Genomic DNA, 7182 nt, shown 5'->3' with positions numbered 1-7182 from the left:
TAAATATAGTCCCTCACCCGGTTTAAAACCGCTTTTTCACCTATGGGCAGGGCATATTTAACGAAGTCCTATCTATTTCAAATATTCGGACCAGGTCTTTGGACTTAAGATAACTTCTTAATTTCCACCCATCCAACCTTGACGGACTTGTAAATGGACCTGGACTCATCCCTTCTTCTTATGACAGTGAAAAAAATAAAACGTTAATGCTTGAAATTACGAATATTTTTCTCTTCATCTTCTTGAAATATAAGATTTTGTGTTTCTTTAATCTACTCAATTGAAATATAAAACTAGCCGATCGCCTAGTGCAGCTCTCTTTCCTTTCAAGTATAATCTTCAAGTTGGTACAAAAGTCAAGTATGTGAGAACTGAGTGGGTGACAATTTGCTCTATCGACTGTGAAGGCATCTAAAACAATTAGTGATACCATGGTTCATGCTACCAAGTCATACACGTTTGTGAGAGACTGTTACGGCCTTACATCACACTAAACTGTACTAATACCTTCAAAGCAAAAGGAGAGCTACTAACAGTCTGCACCAGACAAACTTATATAAGGCTTACAGTGAATAAGTTTAAACACGGTAAGAAAAGACGGGATCCTGATTTGTGGAAGCTATACGTTTTGGCTACACTACTTAATAGAAAAAGAGGTGAAGATAAGATATAACAATCTACTGATGAGTGCATCTCTCATCATAAATGAAGGTCATTCGTTGACTTTGCCCGGATGCTTTATTAGTTTTCATACTCTTTTGTGCAGTCTGAGAAGACTGACCCAACACGAAGTAAAATTAGCTTGCTTTATTACATTACAGACAAGAGACCAGTCCCATGACTTATGCCCAGCCTACCGGTTACCTAACCACTAGGCCAGGTTTGCATTTTTTTTTTGCATTATTTGTACTTATATCGAAAGCATGGTTGTGTGGTTAAAATGCTTAATTATGTAGCTTTGTGTTCAGTCCGATTGTGTGAGATCTAAGGTATTTTCTACTTCAGCTTCAACGCAACTAAACATAGTGTGAGAGACATGGAAACCAGTTATGGTCTGATAACACATTTACAGGAACGTTCTACTTCTTGTGAGATAAACATAATCCGTCGCCCGGTTTAAAAACTCTATTTTCCCCATGGGTATATTTAACAAAGTCCCATCTATTTCATATACTCGCCTGAGGATAACTTCCTCACTTCCTCCCATCTAACATCAGTGGACTTAAAAAGGACCTGGGTCCATCCCCTTTTCATTTCACAGTCTGTAAAAATAAAAAAATCTAATGCTTGAAATTTTGAATACTTCTTTTCCGACAGTTATTGAAATATAAAAAGAAAGACAAATTCAATAACAGTTACAAATGTCTAAAAAAAAATCAAAAAATCAATCCTCATCTATTAAGAAAAGAACAGTTCATTCTGTTGCCTAGGCTACAAGAAAATTCATTGGAGTTCATTTATCAATAAAAAAAATTCATTGATTAGCGATTTCATCCCTAAGCAATTTGTAAATTATTGGCATAATGATTTCAATAAACTGTTTAAAAGAAGGCAACTTAAATATTTATTATTCACAAAATATATTTTAAAATTTAGAAACATTGTTAAAACCTTGAAAATATTTCTAAAATGAAATACTATTAGCTAAAATGAAATGTTATTAGCGAAATGGTATCATAGTTTGGTTCATATTTCCCGACAAACACTTTTATTCTTTCTGTAGAATCTCAAGATTTTCCTAACTTCAAAGAATATTCTTCCTAACTGGTAAATTGATACTTGGTGAATAACTATTACTGAAATATTATCAGTGAATTTTTTCCGCACACAAGAAAATATATACCCTGCTGATGAAGTCGTATTTCTTGAAATCACGTATTACTGTAGATCGCAACAATTATCTCTATATTTATGAATGTAGCATCCAATGATATTACCGCAATGGACCTGACTACTGTCTATGGTGAGATAAATCGCGCAAAATATTTTATTTCGCGTACTTAGAAGCGTTTATTTAGTATATTTATTCAGTAAATAGTTTCCAGATATTTTGACAAAAACTCAGTAGAGGAGGTCATTTATTGACGTTTTACACTGGATTTTATTTAATGCAATACACCCGAGGATAAATAATATTTCGGTTCCTTTTATCTTAAAAAACATCTAGCATTCGACAAAGAAGAAACACTTATTCTGGACCTTATTCTCAATTTATAGCTTGAATATTACACAATTAAGCAACGTTTAATATGCTGGTTCTTTATTGGGTATTTTTTCCTTTTTCAAAAACGCGGTTCGTAAAGGATGATCCGAGAGTAAAATATAATTTTCATCAATAAATACAACTGATTGGGCAATACAGCAGCGACTAAAGAGGAATGACTAACAATGCCAGATATATAATATAATATTTAATATAATAATGCAACATCGAGTATTATAAACAAACTTCTAACTAGTATTCACCTCCGAACTGTCAAAAGAAAGAGGAACTGGCAGGTAAACAGAAGTCAAAATACCAGTATCCGGTGTTACCAATTGGCTAACAATAAAATTTTCACATAAATATATATACCGCACAATATCACACGAACTTCTGAAGAAGATAAGATGCTCAATCGAAAACTCACAAAAAGAAATGTGGAATAGATAAAATTATACGTAAATCTAGCTTTCATCTGTCTTCACAGACTAAATGCTCCTTAACGGACCAACAAAAACTCTGTGACGACATTGATTCTTAGAATTCATAATCGTACGTTTATACACGTACACATTTCATACATTTTCACATACACGCACACACACACACATAAAAGCGATTACTCACATAGACAAATATATATACACACACACATTCATATACGTGCGAAATATTTATGTATTCATGATAGTTCATACATTTATATTTGTTTGTGTATACGCGCACACACATATGTTTATACAAGCATACTTATATGAATGTACGTATGTATATATATATATGTAGGTATGAATAAGTATATATATATGATCTTATATATATGTATGTATATGATATATGTATATGTTGTTATATATATATATGTGCATATATATATTATATATATATACTATATTATATATATACATCATATATATAATATATATGATATATACATATATTATATGTTTATGATATATATCTGTATCTATCTGTATATATCTACATATATGATATTATTTATAGATATATATCACATGTATATATGATATTATATATATATATATGATATATATTTATATATTATATATACATTCATACATATATATTTATATATATATATATGTATAAGTATATATAAATATATATATATACATATGCATATACATATACATATACATATATAAGTATATTTGTATGTTTATGCTTAAAATAGCATACGCAGTTTTGTATGTACATTTCCTGGATATTTGTCATGTGATAAGACAAGTTGAGATCAATGAATAATAATAATATTAAAAAAATGTTTGTTCTTATTGAACATAAAAAGGGAAAAAAACTTATTTGCTTTGCTTCTCAGAGACTGTCATCTGTGAAGAGGAATTACGTTACTTTATAATCAACTATGGAAGCGTTTAAAAGTATATATAACCTCCATCAAAGTTTCCTGCTCACTTTACTTTTATTTGCTTTTCCATTTCACTCTGTCTTGTAAGTTTATGAAACATAAATATTGACCCATACATGACCACAATGTGACTTCGATTTAATCGACTAGCAACATGTTAAAGTATTGCACTACTGAAGTCTGATATTCGCCGCGTTTCCTTCATTCATGGCTTGTTTACGTCTATGTATGTAAGTATGTAGGTATGCATGTATGTATGGATGTATGGAAGGATGGATGCATGCATGCATGTATGTATGAATGTATGTATTATCCATGTGTGTGCGTATGTATGTATGTATGTATTTATGTATGTATTGTGTATGCGGACATACGTATGCATACATTTATATATATATATATATATATATATATATATATATATATATATATATGTATGTATATACGTGCATATATTTGTGTATATCAACGTATATATGTATATATTTTTTTATTTTATCTAGTTTCAGCTCACGAGCTGTGGCCATGCTGGGGCACCGCCATGCTGGGGCACCGCCATGCTGGGGCACCGCCATATATATATATATTGTGTGTGTGTGTGTGTGTGTATACCTGTATATATTTGTGTATATCAACGTATATATGTATACGTACTTTCATACATATAGATAGGTAGGTAGGTATTATTTTTGTTTGTATTAGTCATTTGACTGCAGTCATGCTGGAGCACCACATTTAGTCGAGCAAATCTACCCCCAGGACTTATTCTTCGTAAGCCTAGTACTTATTCTATCGGTCCCTTCTGTCGAACCACTAATTTATGGGGGTGTAAACACACCAGCAACCAGCTTCGGTTGTCAAGCGATGCTGGGGGGGACAAACACAAACACACAAACATATAAACACACATACGTACACACACACACACACACACACACCACACACACACACACACACATACATAGGTTCCGTCTACGAATCAACTCACAAGGCTTTGGTTGGCCCGAGGCTATAGTAGAAGACATTTGCCCAAGGTGACACTCAGCGGGACTGAACCTGGTACCAGTGATTTGAACAAAAAGTTGTATCGGATTTGCTTTTGCTTCATTCCTTTCCATTTCTATATTCCTGGTCTTCGACTTAAATTTTCCGTATAATAGTACCACCAGAATGGTTAAAATATGTATGAATAATATGCTAAACAGGATGGTACCATTCTCATGAGTCTTCATTCTTTTTAATGTGAGTGGCCTTGAATTTTTGTTAAAACTTATGATGTTTTAACTATATAAATAACTAAATAGACGAAAGTTTATTTTCGTTATATGAATGTTGTACTATAGGCGAAGCAGCAACGAAAATATCATGGAATATTTATGAATACATTTAAATGTTCCTCTTTCGAAACCTAGCCATATAAAACTTTGCATTTTATCGTGATATGGTCGATATATGATGACCCAATAAAGAACTCAGGGCGACGAACTTACAGGGAAACTACAGAAAGTGATGGCAGAATTCAAATCCAATCAGTCAAGTTGCCCCTTATCGCTCCTCAGGTGCTTGAAGGTGCTTCAGCCATAACTATGTAAACTAGATTCCCAGATAGGTATCTCACGTAAACTAGGCTGTGGGAGAAGTTTGTCAGCTTAAGCGGACGACGTCACAGCAACAGCGTCGAATACAAAGCTCATCAAGTGTATTGACACTGTTCTGATGCAGTACAGAGCGGTGAGAGGAGCAAACATGAACCACGAATGTCAGGGGGCCTAAAGATTCATGTGGTGGTGGCGGTGGGATTGCCAGTTTATGATAAGCTCTACAAGTACCGTAGAGCCCTAGATGCGCAAAGAACGACAAAAACGTCCTTCATGCGCCTGTACAGTACTCGAAAATCACTGACTAGCGGTGATATGTGGAATACCTGCTATCATGTGTAGGACAGTTCATTCTGGAAAAAGCCTTTGTATTATTGTTGTTATTATCATCATCATCATCATTATCATCATCATCATCATCCTTATTATTACTATTATCATTATTAAGGCAATGAACTGGAGAATCGTTAGCACCTTGCACAAAACGCTTAGCTGTATTTCGTCCGTCGCTATGATCTGAGTTCAAATTCCGCCCAGGTCGACTTTGCATTTCATCCTTTCGAAGTCAATAAAATAAGTACCAGTTGAACACTGAAATTGATGTAATCAACTCATCCCCTCCGCAAAAATTGCTAACCTTGTGGCAAAATGGGAAATCATTATTAATATTATTATCATTATCATTCTTCTAATTATTATTAATATTATTATTATTATTATTGTTATTATTATTATTATTATTATTATTATTATTATTATTATTATTATTATTGTTGTTGTTGTTGTTGTTGTTGTTGTTGTTGTTGTGTTGTTGTTGTTGTTGTTGTTGTTGTAACACCTCTTATTTTTCGAGCACCTTCCACAGTATTCGAGCGGTTCCAAGCAGTGCTGTTTTCTGCAAGTGCTCCACCCTTATTGCACCCCCTATTTGTTCCACGTACTTCTCGAGATTTTTGCTCACTGTTCCTAGGGTGCCAACAATTATTGGTGCTACCGCTACCTTATTCATCGACCACAACTGCTTAACTTCCCAAGCTAACTTGTCATATCTCTCGACTTTTCTTTCTTCCTTATCGCATAACTTGTTGTCAGCTGGGCATGCTATATCTATGATCCAGCATAGTTGTTTTCTTTCTCAATTATGACTATGTCTGACTTCCTATTCTTTATCTCATGGTCTCATTGAATCATAGAATCCGATAGGATCTTTGCATTTCTATAGTTAGTACTGTGTCAGATTCTAATACTCCTAGATACTTATAACTCTCTCTTCCTTTCAATGATTTTAATGTCAGGCTATATGGTAATTGGATGCCTTCACCGTTGACTACCTGTCCCCTTTTCATGACTAATATTGCCCACTTATTTATGCCAAACCCTATGCTTATATCTTTGCTGAAGAGTCTTATAATCTGTATTAAGGAATCAGTATCTTTTTCATTCTTACTAAAAAGCTTCAGATTATCCAGGTAGTGCAGATAGTTAATTTTCCCATAATGTTTCTGAATTCATTCTCTGACTTCCTCAATACTAAACTGAGGGGGATCAAACTTAAGACAAATATTAAAGGGGACAACACGCCCCTTGGAAAATTTCTCTCTTGATATTAACCTTCCCTCAGTCTGTTTCACCTGAGTAGAGATCTACTTTCCCTCTCTTCGTGCTAAAGCTAATTAATTCTCTTACGCTGTCTGCTATACTGAATATACTCAAACGTTCACTTATCCATGAGTGTGAGATCATGTCATAAGCTTTCCTATAATCTGTCCATGATATAGTTACTTTTTCCTGTCAAGCTTTTACTTCATTTAGAATTGCTTTGCCTATGTATAATAAACCATGCGTCTCTCTAGCCTTCTTCCTGTAACATTTCTCTTCTTGCAGTAAATTCTGGGTGTCAAGGTGCTCGTAAAGGCTTTCTAAAAGCATTCCTGTTAACAGCTTCCACACTTCCAATTCGGCATTTTTTCCTAACCCTTTACTCATTAATGCAC

This window comes from Octopus sinensis, linkage group LG9, assembly GCF_006345805.1.
Source record: "Octopus sinensis linkage group LG9, ASM634580v1, whole genome shotgun sequence".
NCBI lineage: Eukaryota > Metazoa > Mollusca > Cephalopoda > Octopoda > Octopodidae > Octopus > Octopus sinensis.
This window is presented reverse-complemented; position numbering follows the sequence as displayed.